Below are 15437 nucleotides of genomic sequence, written 5' to 3' on the forward strand. Positions count from 1 at the left end.
CTATGTGGCAAGCCTACACCAGCACGATCCAGACAGAAGCCTGTGTATTTCCCATCAGGCTGATGTTCAGATGGTGTACGTCATCCCCATCTCGCTGACACAAAGAGAAAATACTTTTGGATCATCTCAACTTTTCAAGACAATATTTTGAATAGCAGACAACGTTTTTATGTGCATCTGTTTCTGCATGTGCCCCTGAGACCTTCCTCTCCAAATCTTATGAGAATTGAAACACACAGGCAGACAAAATATTCCTGTATAATGGGGGAAACTGGGGTATCTGTATCTTCCATGGGAGGGTGGGGAGTCTAACCCTGGAATCAAAAGTTGTTCAGAGAACTGGAAACAGACAGAATATAATTCTTCCCTCAGAAGACAGAGGCAGCTGCAGGCAGGGGGCTGCAACCCAGCTGCTAGCAAATATCGGGGAAACATGGAGACAGAAGGGATAGAAAGAAGAGGCCGGTCAGGTTGAGCAGGCACCCGGAGCGTGGCAGTGACGTGCTGGTCAAAGGGAATGGTGTGCATACATTTCTCCTTTCTTTACTTCCTGTCTCCTTCCCCTGGCTCCCCTTAGCCAAATGCAGAAGCACAGCCAGCACCAACCCTCCTTGTGGTGTTGAACAGGGTATAGGAAAGAAGAGACGTGGATCTTAAAGCCTAGCACGCAGGTGGAATGTGTTGGCCTAGATAACACTAACATTAAGTGCTAAGTAAATTCAGAAAGGAGAAAGGGATATATTACCAGAGTTCAATATGTGTGTTTTAGATACACACCCACATGGACCAAGATGGCGCAAAGAATTCAGCAAGAAACTCATGAAAGGTCGTGTATAGGGGCAGTCAAAAACTGGGAAGTAATTTTACCACTCTTTCCTCTCCTGCCTAAATAATTGAGAGCGATCTACCTCACTGGACATTGTTAGAATCTCCATCCTCAACCCAAAGCAGCTAACGACTTAATCTCTGTCATGTGGAGAGGCAAGTCCTGCTGGCCTGAAGAATCAGCTGGGGCGTGCGCACCTCTCACACAGTCACTCTGCTCAGCTGCTACATACACGAGCGCACACACAAACACCCACACATACCCACACACACACTCAGTTCCCAAAGCTTGTGGCTGGACCACAGTACTGTGGCACTGGAGAGTGGGGGCCATGCCAAGCTGACTTCACCATGATGGTGTCAGAACCGGGGTTACCAGTTTCAACAGGCTGATGTCAAAGCGGGCCCACTCCTCCAGCTCCCTTTATCTGCCGGCTGAAATAATTGGCCAACATTAAGCTAAAGACCAAGGGATCGTTTAAGGGCCTCGTAGACTAACTTTCCAGTGCCAGCTGCTCTGGGTAAGACCTGTACTGCGTGTTGCGTGTGCTGGGGCAAAATGTGGGAAACAGAGAGCTCCTCTCGCTCCACATCCGGGCTCCCTGTTTCCCAGCCATAAGGCACTGGTTACAAGGTTACAAGTCGTTCATCTGTGAGATTGAAAGACCAGGGTGAGGATTTGGGGAAACGGTATACATGAAAGCCCATTGGGCTTCCTAAGTGTTTGACCAGTGACACCTCCTGTAACTGTGGGTGCTTACTAAAGGTTAATCATTGATTAAAAAAAAATGACCCCATAATAAGTGCTGTGACAAAACTGTTTCCTGGTGTGTGGGTTTTTTGGTTTGGGGGTTTTGTTTGTTTGTTTGTTTGTTTGTTTTGGGGTTTTGTTTTTTGTTTTTTTTTTTAATAGGGTTTTTTCGTTTGGTTTTTGGTTTTTGGTTTTGTTGTTGTTTGTTTTTATTTTTGCTTTTTTACAACTGGCACAACTATATTTCCCACACCCTCCCCCCACTTTTATTTAAAAAATATTTCAACATAGTATATCCTGATTACAGTTTCTCTTCCCTCTTTTCCTCCAAGTTCCTCCCCACATCCACTTCCATTCAGATCTACTCCGTCTCTGTCTCTCATTAAAAAAGCAAGCAGGCCTCTAAGGATAATGATAAAATATAATAAGATAAAACAAAAGCTAATACATCAGAATTGAGCAAAACAAACCAACAGAAGAAGAAGAGGAGGAGGAGGAGGAGGAGGAGGAGGAGGAGGAGGAGGAGGAGGAGGAGGAGGAGGAGGAGGAGGAGGAGGAGGAGGAGGAGGAGGAGGAAGGCTAAGAAGTAGAGACCCACTCGTTGGCATACTCCATAACCCCATAAAACCACTCCACTGGAAGCCACAATATAATCTCAGAACTGTGCAGGCCCTGTGAATCTGCCTCAGTCTCTGAGTTCCAAAGGAGCTTTTCTGTTGATTTAGAGGACCTTGTTTTTTCTTCAGCTGCCTCTTCAGCGGGTTCCCTCAGCCCCGAGGGGAGGACTGGATAGAGACATTCCTTTTAGGGCTGAGCGTTCCAAGAATCCCTCGCTCTTCTTTGACAGTCCTGACGCAGAAGTCAGCAGACCCTGCAGGAACCTTTCCGAGCAAAGGCATGAGGAAGGAGTCACTTAGCCGAGCCGGCCTCACCTGCACCCGGCTCATCGTCGCTGGAGAAGACTAACTGTGGCTACCTTTCGCTCTGATCGCATAGAGTGCGCCGCGTCGTGTCCGCCTGAAAATGAGATCCGCAGAACCTTCGTGTTCGCTGTTGTAGAAATCCGGACACCGTGAATCACAATTAAGTTGACCTTTGCTGAGGAGGTGCGGTGCGATTCTTAGATCCGAGCGTTTCCCTCCTCCCTCGGTTCTTTTTGCAGAGCTGCTTTGTCCTTCTGGCTTCTCCTCTTCCTCCCTTCTGCCTCATGCCATCGCCACCTCCCCCCATGAAGTCAAACCCACTGAACGTTGTGGAGCAAAGCTTCCAAGAAGCCATCTTTAAAACCGTGGTGCGTATCCAAGTAGTTATCGGAGGATCTTGTTATTTCCATTTTTGAGAAATATGCACACGAGAAGAGTCCAAAAATCCAGGCAACCGCTTCTCTTTGAGGGGATAATGCTGACCGATCCAGAAAATAGTTTCCCAAACACTACGAGGTGTTTGAAGTTGTTTCTCTATCTAGACAGCGTGTGTGGTTTGAAAAGCACGTTTGCTCGATGCGGTTTCTTCGATGGCCTTGCCAGGTGATTGGAAACAAGAAGCAGGTTCTTTAAAATTACCTCCTCCGACGCTCATCTCCCTCGGCCGAGGGCTTCAGCACATTCCAACTGTAGGGTTGTTTTACTTTATCGCCCTGTGTGGCCTTGCTCAGTTTAGATTTGAACCTGGTTCAAAAAAAAAAAAAAAAAGAAAGAAAGAAAAAAAGCCCAAGTGGAGGAAAGGATTGTGCAAGACGTATGTGTTTATACTACACTGTATGTTCTTGACAATCTGGCTATGTGATCCATAAACACGAATCTTAAATTTTATGAGATTGCCAGTCAGCTTCTCAGCAGCGATTACAGATTGCAACTCAAAAAAAAAAAAAAATGGAGAAAATGGTAGGTAAACCAGTGCCAGCCCTGAAAGAGTTTACGTAAGGCAGTGAATACGTGTGCATTTATCAAGCCGGTGGAGCAAACGTTGATGAAGTGCCTCCTTGGGGCGTCATTCTATTGCCAGGTGATCGGAGGACACCTATGTGGTGAGGTGGAACCGCCTCTGGGCTCTCGAGTAGAAAAACCAGCACATGCTCCCTGTTTTTATGGAGAGATCAGTTGTATCTGATTTCAGATTCTCACGAAAAGGCAATCAGTGCAGAATTGGCCCAAAGGAGAAGGGAAAAAAAAATCCTAAGTTTTTATTACAGTTGGACAAAGACAAGGGCAGTTACCATGTAGGCTTGCTTGATCTATTTCTAAACCCCTTCGCATACAACAGTGGAGCTCAACCTGCCTAATGCTGGGACCCTTTAATGCTAGACCCTCATACTGTGGTGACCCCACCCCCAGAGTTTATTTCTGTTGCTACTTCATAGCTGTAATGTTGCTAGCGGCTATGAATAGTAATGTTAATATCTGTGTTTTCTGATGTTCTCAAGCAACCCCCGTGAAAGGGGCCACGACCCACTGAGAACTGATGACATACAGAACCCTCTTGTATCTCAGAACAGTCTTCAAGGTGAGGTCTGTCATGGTTTGAATATGCTGGGCCCGGGAGTGGCACGATTTGGAGGGGTGGCCCTGTTGGAGTAGGTGTGTCACTGTGGGTGTGAGCTTCAGATCCTTGCCCTAGCTGCCTGGAAGCCAGTCTTCTCTTAGCAGCCTTCAGATGAAGACGTAGAACTCTCAGCTCTGCCTGCACTGTGCCTGCCTGGATGCAGCCATGTTCCCACCTTGATGATAATGGACTGAACCTCTGAACCTGTGAGCCAGCCCCAATTTGATGTTTTCCTTATAAGACTTGCCTTGGTCATGGTGTCTGTTCACTGCAGTAAAACCCCAAGACAAGGTCCAAGGTTCCAGCATCTTTTGCCAGGTAACTTAGTTTACACTCAGTGGTATGGCTACTTGCTGTGCTCACGGTCTGCCTGGACCCAGAGAGGAGATGACAAGAGACAGCTGGAGGCACGTGTTGACACTCCGCAGTGTCCAACCCCTTGGCTAGGAAGGACTGGCCGCTATCAGGGTCCCAACTGCTCCCCAACCCCCACCTTGGGCCTGTAATCATCTGAATATTTCCTGCCTGGCCTTGGCCTGGGTGGGTTGGAGCTCCCATACCTGCCAGATTCAAGGACAAGTATTCTCCCAAGAGCAGAAGCATGGCCAACTTTACAAACATGGATTCCACCATTCCCTGTTGCAAAGCAGTCAGAAGCCTGTCATGGCCGAGGAGGTAGGGTAAGGAAATAGGACTTCGTGGAAGTCACCATGAAGAATCTGTAACCACATACTGTTGGTGACCAAAAATGTAAACTGTGAAAGAGACAAATCAAACCTTGCTTCAGACCTTGTGCTGGGAAGCCACAGGCATGGTTATCACTGGTGAGATGGAAGTCCGAAAAGGACACTGTGACTCAGGCTTTCAGTGTGGACATGTCATCCTGGCCATGACTGTGGTGTGGACATGCCATCCTGGATGTGACTGTGGTGTGAACGTATCATCCTCACCATGTTTTGCTTTCTGCCTGTTTACCCTGACTCTTGCTGGCAAGGTCATCTATCCTGTTACTGCCATCAGCATCAAATCCAGCATTTTCAGGATTCCAACCAAGACCGAAGCCCGGCAACTCTCCAGGACTTCCTTGGGACATCAGTGCCTCATCCGGGCTGTGGAGACTCAAGGACTGAGCCATTACTGTTTCTCAACTTGTCAGATGCGAGACATCCATTGTTGGAGTATACAGACCACATCCTGTAGGCCGATCTAATAAATCCCCTTTTAATTCCTTCTGTCCGTTGGGTTCCTTTAGATAACCAGACCGGCACCTGTCCTCTCACTCTTTCTCTATTGGAGAGTGCTAACCACCCATCACCACTGCCACAGACCACCCAGTCACTCTGTCCTTTCCGTTCTCCTTCACTATGACTATGGAGTCAGCGTTATTTCTGCTCCACATCGACTGTGGGATGATCGCGTTGTCCCCAGAGAACAAAGTCAGATGGTGTGCATGTGCACAGAAGAGGTGGGCGCTATCTGAGGGAAGTCTGAAAAGAGAATCTAAGTGATCCATCTGCCCTGTTGTCCTCTGGTGCCACTGCTGCCCCTCCTCCCCCTCTCCCTCCCCCTCCCCCTCCCCTTCCCCCTCCCCTTCCCCCTCCCCTTCCCCCTCCTTAGGGCACAACAGCACTCTCCTAGTTCCATAGCTGAAGTAGAGACAGTCTTGTGAGAAATGAAGTCAAGCAGAAGACAGGGCCTTTTCCTTCTTCCAGTGGGTGGTTGTCCATTGGTTGCTTCCCTTGATTCTGAACCCTGGGGCCCTCCTCAGCCATCTCCCCTCCTGCTGACCCCTGTAAGTCACCCTTGGTCTATACTGCCTATAAGTTTCTGTCATTTGATTCAGCTCCTCAAAGAGGGGGATCAGACTGGGTGGCAGGTAGCAGCAAGCTAGCCTTGGGTCAGAAGCCACTCCTGTGACTAGAAAGAGCATAGTGGGACTCCACATTGCACATCTGCACCATAATATCCATGAGCTTTCCTCTGCGGGAAAGGCTCTTGGAGAAATTTCCAGTGTTGTGTTATAGGGTTAGCAAAGAGGAAAGTGCCTGCTTTCCTAATAAATACTCTGAAAAGAAACCTCGCCCGTGCTAGTGAGGGAAAACTGCGAAGGCCAAATGGAGTTAAAAAACAAAACTGAGGCGAAAGAGGAGAAAGATGTTGGAAATGAAAGGGCAAGGTGGAAATTGGATGCCAGAGAGGGAACTCTCCGTGGGGGAAATGGGTCCCTGTGTGCACATGCGCACAAGAGACTCAGCTCGGTAGAAGGAGATCCTGTCCGCTTTTAGAAAGAAACAACAATGTAAATGTGAAAATGAGTAAGAAGAGAATCCTGGCTGGCTGGGAGTCAGTTTCTCAGCTCCACACATCTGGAGCAGAGGCAGGAACAGGTGAGCCGCTGTCCCCCTCTGCAGCTCTCGCCTCCACGGGAACCGGCTTTTGGGGATATTTACGTTTACGTCACAGGACCATGGCTGGCTGAGGCTGTGCTCGGCACTTAGATGTGCAGTTAAATAATCTGTGGTTTGGCTGCTGGTCTCTGTAGTGTGGTTAAATAATTGGTACTGCCTTGGTTGCTAGCTACTTTAAAAATGACTCTGTGCACTTGACTCTCCCTCGCTCACGGTTTTCTTCCTCTTGAGCAATTCTGAGGAGCCCCTGGCTGCCAGCCTTTAGAGAGACCGCCTTACCCCATTGTCATGTACCCTTTCCAAAGTGCTCTGCGAGGACCTGAGGATCTCAGGAACTTCTTGCACAGACCTACCAGGTTCAAAGAAGTAATTCAGCTCACCTCTGCTCCCCAGGAGACAAGGCCAGAGGGATTCTGTGGTTTCCCAGAACCGTATAAGACATAACCGTATAATCGCTAATTTATCTCAGTGGCTCCACGCTGGCCCATGGTACTCTCGGACCGGGGGAGCCATGCCAGCCTGGCACCTTACCACACTGCTTTGCTTTCATTCACAGTTCCCTTGGCGGGTTGTTACCACGCCAGGCACACATCCCAATTCCGTGGCAGGCTTGGTGCGTCCCGCCATCACACCTTCTCTTGAACTCAATTAAGAAGCCACATAAAAGAACACACCACACAATAACCTCTGATCCAATTGATAAGATATAACTTGCCCATCTAGACAGCACAAAATCCTGTACACACCCATCTCTTAAAAATATTCATAACAACCTGTATCTTTGGGCAGAGAAGAATCTTAACATCTGCTGCCATGTTCTTCCATCGCCTTCTCTTGCTCTGGCCCCTTCTCTTTCTAAAACTTTTCTCCTGCCCATCCTTCCTTCTTGTCCAATGACAGGCCACATTCTATCCTGTACCTGTCTTCCTGCATAAACACATCAACCTACACGTGGCTCACACAGACACATGTATAACACACACATATACACACACACATGGATACATACATACACACACAAACATATACTCATGAACACACAGAGACACATACATATACACATACACACACACACACATGAACACATATATACATACACAGAGTCAAGCACACACAGACACATGTATATACACATGGACACAAACGTACATCAATACACACAGACATGTACACACACATACACACGGATACATAAATACACACAAACATATACTCCTGAACACACAGAGACACATACATATACACATACACACACACACACATGAACACATACATACACACACAGTCAAGCACACACAGACACATGTATATACACATGGACACAAACGTACATCAATACACACAGACATGTACACACAGACACACATACACATACATAAACACACAAACACACACACACACACACACACACACACACACACACACGCCATACACCACCCCCACACAGGGCATGGGGCAAAATCTTTTCCTGCCCTAAAGAAACCTCAAGGTTCTCACAGATCCATGAGCACGGAAGTTCAAACTCGAACTTGAAAACACATAAGGACCAGACAGCTTAGAGAATGAGGGCTTCATTTCTCCAATAGAGCCCATCAGTAAAAGGACAGTTCAATTCCCCAGCCATCACATGGTAGCATTTTCATATCAAACATTTGGTAGTTATCCAGATCTTAAAAGAAACAATTTCCTTTTCTGCTGGTGTGACTGAGGTTTCCTAAAGTTTTAAAAGGAATTTCAGAGTCTGTGTTTCAGAGTGAATTTATGTTGTTACTTTAGCTAGAAACCTTGTTTTTTCAGTCTTGATTACAAAGTAACAAACCCTCCTACTAGACACTGAGACTGGGGCAAAGGACAGGATGCCTTCTGCTGTGCCTGATGTTAGCTCAATGAAGCTCCTTGAACCTAAACTTGCATTAATTTTCTGAATACTTAAGTTAGTAAATCTTCAGAAATGATGGGACAACTTTTTGACCTATCAGAGTGATATAAGCCACAAGTTAGACACCATATTGTTTTGTTGGTATGGCATAGAAGCAAATGCTACCATCTACAGTGGTAAAAGCGTACCTCCCCCTTACTAAGAATCCATGCTTTGAGAAGAACATCTTGTGCTTCACTAAAGTGCCCATGACAGGGCAAGCTTGACAGGACACAAGCATGAGAACCTGAGTTCAAATCTCCAACACACACATACACACACACACACACACACACACACACACACAAAGCTGGATAACACACAAAGCTGGATAAGTCTGTGTGTGTGTGTGTGTGTGTGTGTGTGTGTGTGTGTGTGTGAGAGAGAGAGAGAGAGAGAGAGAGAGAGAGAGAGAGAGAGAGAGAGAACACTCACGTGCGATCCAGTGCTTTGGGAGAAGAGGACTGAGACAGGAGGATCCTTGGTTCTCCCTGGCCAGCCCAGCCAAAGCACAGGGCATCTAGTCAGGCATTGTCTGTCTCAAGACAATAAAGTGGAGAGGGACAGAGAAGACATCCAATAGGCTGGACTCCAGGTGCCCGTACACAGACTCAAACACAGAGCACTATATACTTTGTCTCTTTTTCACACACAAACACCAGTTTATCAACAGTGTCTCGTTGTTGGGGGTCTTTGTGTGTCATCCCCACGTAGAGACGTTCTCAGGAGAGAAGTACCCTCCAAGGCAATGTATTGGTGTATAATACGTACGGATTTATACAAGTTTATGAAGCCGTCATAAAAACATTCTGTCTGGTGGCAGTGGTTAGAATGTAGATAAACAGAAAGGCAGAGCACTCCTACACATAAAACAAAGAAACAAAGAAACAAAAGGAAGGCCCAGAAAGGCCTGACACATTCTGCAGTGCCCACTTTACAACTGGCCCTGGTTGTTGATCGAAACAAGGTAACACCGTGAGGTCCCCTCGTGGAAAAAAAAATAGTCATTTTGCTGGAAAACTAGATGGTTAACTGTGAACAACCAAGAGGGAGAGGATGCAGAGACTCTGTGTGCCACAGGGGATCTCACTGTTCAGCTCAAACCCTGGGTCGTTATCAGATAACAGGAAAGCCACAGTTCCTGAGTGCTGGAGTTGTCTACTGGTTCTGTGGGGATTTCCTGAAGTTGTAAAACTCTGAAACCCTTCCAGGATCTTGAGCTCTCGAATTCCAAAGCAGGACATAGGGAGACTGATGTCCTTAGACAGCTGCTCTCTCGTGCGTGGTTTCCAAAAGTAAGAATGCACACACGGCCATTTTGTAACCTGGGGTATTAACAGCATCTCCTAAAGAATTTAGAACTTTTCCTTAATCTTCACAGGGTGCCAAATCCTTAAGTTCTTAGACACAATGAGTTATTTACTCCTCAAACCAGAGAAAGCCACCAGCATCAATTCCCTTTGTGGTTGGAAGAGAAGGTAGCACTGTATCCTTAGGTTGTCTCTGGGGACAGACTAGATTATTTTTTCCATCTGTCGCCGAAGCATTCCTAAAACAAATCTAAAAAAAAAAAAAAAAAAACCAACCTACTATTATATACAAATGCAATAATGTGCACAAAACCAGAAGCACCAGATTTTATTATTAAACTCAAATCAATATGAGAGCATCCAGCCACGCTGACTCACAAGCATCTTTCTTCTTATTGGGCCCTGGTGAGGATGTGTACACTGGTAGTTCTTCTGGCCCTTACTGTCAAAATGACTACCAAGAATGGCTGTACATGCACTAAATGTTCTAGAACATCTCTCAATCACTGGCAATGTTTATAGAATCCCAAGCACAGGACGAAGTGAGTTCGAAGTCAGGCCCCCTGCCGAGTGCTAGCCTATCTTTTGCACTGTTGACAGCATGTGTTCGCATCCTTTGGATCTCTCTCTCTCTCTCTCTCTCTCTCTCTCTCTCTCTCTCCCCCTCCCCCTCTCCCTCTCCCTCTCCCTCTCCCTCTCCCTCTCCCTCCCCCCCTCTCTTTCATCTCCTCTACTCTGTTACTTTTCTGTAACTTCCTGAGAGCTTTGACTCAATAGGAATAATGGTCTCTGACACTATGGTGTAGGTATAATTGAAACACTTACCTCTCCCAGTTAAAAGCCAAGGTCAGATTCCAGGATGCCTACCTCTCCTTCTTCTGAAGACATATCCCTTTTGGAAGGCTTCATCCTCACCGCGCCTGTTATTAAACCCCACAAGCACAGATATTAAAGGGTCACACTCTCTGTTTAGCATTTTGGTACAGCTGGGAAGTGGTGGAAAATTCCAGAAGTAGGGTCTACTGGGAATTCTTCCAGCCACTTGGAGAATGCCCTTGAATGCCTCCCCTCCCCCACCCCACCACCTCTGTTCTCTCAATCTCTTTCTGGATCTGAGCTGAATGGCTCTAGGTCATATTCTCCAGGCAAAACAGATCCAACATCAACAAGGACACAAAACCTTCAAACGGGTACACCAAGGAACCTCTTCTCTCCAGGAGATCGCTCTGGCAGTTTGTTACAGTAACAACAAGCCAGCTTGCACAACCTTACAACTTCAGCTAAACCCAGTCATCTCCCGATGGCACCTCCTGCCCGTGTATCAAACCAGGACTGTCAGGACACACTCAGCCCACAGCACCCACTTCACACTCTTTCTACTCTCTCTTTGGTTCTCTTTCCCGAGTGCAAGATTTTAATGTCTATTCAGCTAAGACCTGCCTTACTCCTGTGTTGTGAGTCTTGATTAGAAGAATTTCCCTGAGTTATAGATTATAAGCCGTAGCCTGATCTCATTGATTTCTCGCACTTGACTTGGTAACAATACATTTTCAATCTGATGGTAGTGTTCTATTTCCCGATACACTGGTGGTTGTTTGTTTCAGAAGCTTTCTTCTCCACACGATTAACAAGTTCCCTTGATGAGCTTTATGCAGGACAATGGCTGCCCTACGCCCAGCACATGCTAATCACTGATGCCACTGTGTTTCCCATAACTTATGCGTCAGCTCCGTAGTTTTCCACAGCTTCTAAATAATGTTAATCACAGATTTTATTTGTTTTCCTATGAGATATGTTTTTAAATACATAAGTATATATTAATAAAGATATAAACTTTATATATTAAATATATAGTATATCAATATATTGTATTGATATGTTACATTCAATATATATTAATTACTATATTAACATATTGGATTAATAAATAGTCTGCTAATGTATTAATATTAATAAATATGCCTATATAATATATATGTATATATATTCATCTGACATTCACGAAGCAACCTTTACCTGGGATGTTTGTCTGGGAGGTAGATGCTTTTCCATGTCTCCACAGCAAACCTACTGCATTCGTTACATCATTGTCTCTATGGCCCTAGCACCTGACAGACCCAGCACAGTGGAGGGAGATTTATTTTGACCTACAGTTTCAAGAGGGCGAGGTTTTCTGCGCAGGGCACAACAGGAGTGTGCAGTACATGCTGTTCACTTCACAGGAGTCCAGGGTGCAGACAGAGCTGTGCTAGAGACAAGGCCTGCACTCTGTATGACCTTCGAAGGTCTGCCCAAAGTGTCCTCAGTCCCACCACCTAGCAGATTTATAGTCTCACAAAACAGAACCGCTAGTGCTAGTGAGGGAACAAACATTACAAACGAGAGTTTGCGGGGCCTAGTTAAGATTTTAACCATCACATTTGCTACATCTTTTTTTGTTTATTGGTAATCGCTTTTGAGATAGGGTCTTGATTAGCAGCCCAGCCTACCCTCAAGTCACTCTCATCCTCCATAGCCTCCGGACAGCTGGGGTTAGAGCCAGCAAACAAAGGACACCAAAATGTCAAGGTTCAGCACAAAGGAAATTTATTTTATGGTCATGAAAAAACTGCTCTAGGGCCAGAGAAGCTCTTCCCCGGGTACTAAACGTGCTGTCAGGTTAGTCAGCTTTCTGTTACTATAACGAATGCCTAAAACAATCACTTTATAGAGAAGGAAGGTTTATATGAGCTCATAATTCGTGGCTTTCAGCCTGCAGCTGACTACCCTGTTGCTTTGGACCTACGGGAGCACATAATGCTGGAGCACAGGGTAAGTACAAGATGGCTCACCTCATGGGCAGGAAGCAAGAGGGGGGAAAAGAAGATGGGGCCCCACAAGTGCTTTCGAGGCCCTGTCCCCAGAGGTCTAAGACCCTCCTCTGTGGGTCTTCTTTCCAAAGGTCCTTGGAAGTAGGTTTTTAAAAACCCAGACTGTTGGCAAGAAGCCAAAGCTAGACTCTGATGATCTGATGATGATCCCACAGGGAAAAAGGAGGATCCTAGGTTCTTCCAGCAAGGGCAGGGAACAGTCCAAGTGTTAGCACTAGAGATTATCTGCTTTATCTCAGAGGTGACGTCATCATTGCGGGTCACAGCCACCAGCCAGAAGCATACTCACCGTGCTGGCTCCCTGTCTTCCTCAGCCTATTCCCGTTGCTCGTCTACAGTTGCATTTTGGTCTTCACTTTAGATTCCCTTCTGTTGCCGTGATTAAATGCCCCCCAGAAAAAGCAACCTGACAGGAAGAGGTTTATATCACTTACAGTTCAATGTCACTCACTGTCCATGTGTTGTGGGGACATCAAGGCAGGAATCTCAAAGGGCTAGTCTTGATGTTCTACCCATTTCAAGAGCCCCAAAAGACCACCAAGGGGCCAATTCTGATTCAATCGCACAAGGGTCTTTATTCAAGCTGGAGCCTGGGCCACAGCAGGATGGGAGGGTGAAGCCCTGAGCTCAGTTTCAAGCAAGCATTTGTAGAGGTTAAGTAAACACGCAACGGGGTATCCAGCTTGGAACACATCTGATGGGGGGGGCGGTGTTATGGCATTTATTGTCCTTTAAATGATTAGCTGGTGCGGTGTTGGGAGCCAAACCATAAACTTTCATAAGTGAACCCAAGATGGAGATGTTCTGGTCTCTCTACATCACATCCACAGACGGTAGCAGAGAAATGCAGGCGTGGTACTTGCTTGCTTGTGCCCATCTTTGTCTCGCTACAGTTCAGGACTACCTGTCTAGGGAATGGTGCTGCCCACAGTGGGCTTCATCTTCCCACATCAATTAAATAATTAAGACACTCCCCCGCAGACCCGTCTACAGGCCAACCTAATGTAGACAATCCCTCACTGAGATCCTCTTCTCCAGGTGTGTCAAGTTGACTCTTAAAGCTAACCATCAGAGCCTTATTGCATATGTTAAGAGATCCATATGTTAAATATGTTGAAAACGTTAAATAATAAAGACATCGACTATCCCTGTCTTATCTCTGACATGAGTAGAAAGTCTCCCAGCAACTTGTGATAGGACACTTGACATTGGTGTCCTCAATAATATGATTAGCTTCTGCCTGTCCTTGGCAGTTTTTATGGGAAGAGGTGGCTGATTTTCATCATGTTTGTCCTTGTTCAATAAGATTAAGCATTTCTCTTCTTCATTTGTGTAGATTACTTGACTACGTTCTCCGACTTTGAGCCTATAGAATACATTCATTATATTCTCAAAGTGCTTTATTTTTAAACCCTAAGATATCTCAAGGCTAGTATGTGTACAGTTGGGCTGGCGGTGTCCACCATGACCAGCTCACAGATAGCCTGAAAGCCAGCTGCTGACTGAAATTATAAACCCTATGTGCACACAGAGAGGCAGGCACTGAGACTGCAGGAACAGGAGTTCTATAATTCTGTAATTGATTCTCCTGTAATCCCTCAAAGCTAGAGACCAAAACCATGCTTACAATAAGGAGGTCCACGAATCAGAGAGTTATAGGGCAGAGGAAGGTACCAGGACAGATGTCCACAGGGAAATGAAAGTTCATACGCATGACTCAGGTGTCCCAGCACATACCTGGGCGTGCCTATGCGTATGTGCATATGCATACAAATGAAATATGCACCTGTGTGTGTTTGCATTTGGGAGGATATACAAGAAGATATGGGCAGCGTTAGTATTTGAAATTGGTATTCAAAACATTCTGCAGCAAATATGTATTGGTATTCATGACATTCTGCAGGAAAAGTAATAATCTGGGGAAATTTTCTGAAGCCTAGACTGTTATGTGGATTAATGATTCAGTTAACAGAAGTACAGGTCACTTTAGAACAGGCTTTTTCAACTTTTCTCACAATCTGTTATTGACCAAGAAATTTTTTATCTGACCCTCCCCCCACCCTGTATGCAGATATACCAAATAAGTGGAGAAATCAATCTAAGAAATTTATTCTAAGACAATCACGTGCAAACAATTTTACCACTTGTTTAAAAATCTAAGTGAATCTGTATGCTGGTGAGATGGGTGTGCTTATTTTTCCTAAGAATTAAACTGAAGCTGCGTGTTCCGTTCCGCACCTTCAGTGTTTTTCTAGAGTTGATGGATGTCTTAATATTATAATTGTCAATACTGAGAAAGCCTCTCAGGTAAATATGTAATGCCAAGGCATGAGTATGCTTAGGGTCATCTGAAGTGGAAGTTTTTGGCTGTGTCATGTTTTGCCGAAGCAGACCTGTGAGATGATGTTTGGAGAGAGTCTAAATAGGACCAAACAGACAGTGACTTGCTTAGCTAACCATGCAACTCTTCACTGGTCTCTCATCTTTGCTGGTCTTCACTTTGTTGAGAAAGGAATGTCAGAGAATTCCTGGCATTCTGGTTGGTCCTGCTCGCTCCGGCTGACTTGTGCTGATTCGGCAGAGGCCTGGCTGTTTCTGCTGGATCTTACAGCTGTTGCTGATGGGTGCTGGTGACATTTTTGAACCAGACTGTTGGTATCCTGACACTACTGAACTGGACGGATGGTATCCTGCCAACGGAGATCAGAATCGCCGCCAAGAACTGCTTCTAAACAGGTCCACATCCCCATTGTCTTATTACCCATCCTTTCTTCCCTACCTTTGAACGGTGGGCTAGAAGAGGGGTTGAAGCAT

This window comes from Rattus norvegicus, chromosome 17, assembly GCF_036323735.1.
Source record: "Rattus norvegicus strain BN/NHsdMcwi chromosome 17, GRCr8, whole genome shotgun sequence".
Lineage (NCBI taxonomy): Eukaryota > Metazoa > Chordata > Mammalia > Rodentia > Muridae > Rattus > Rattus norvegicus.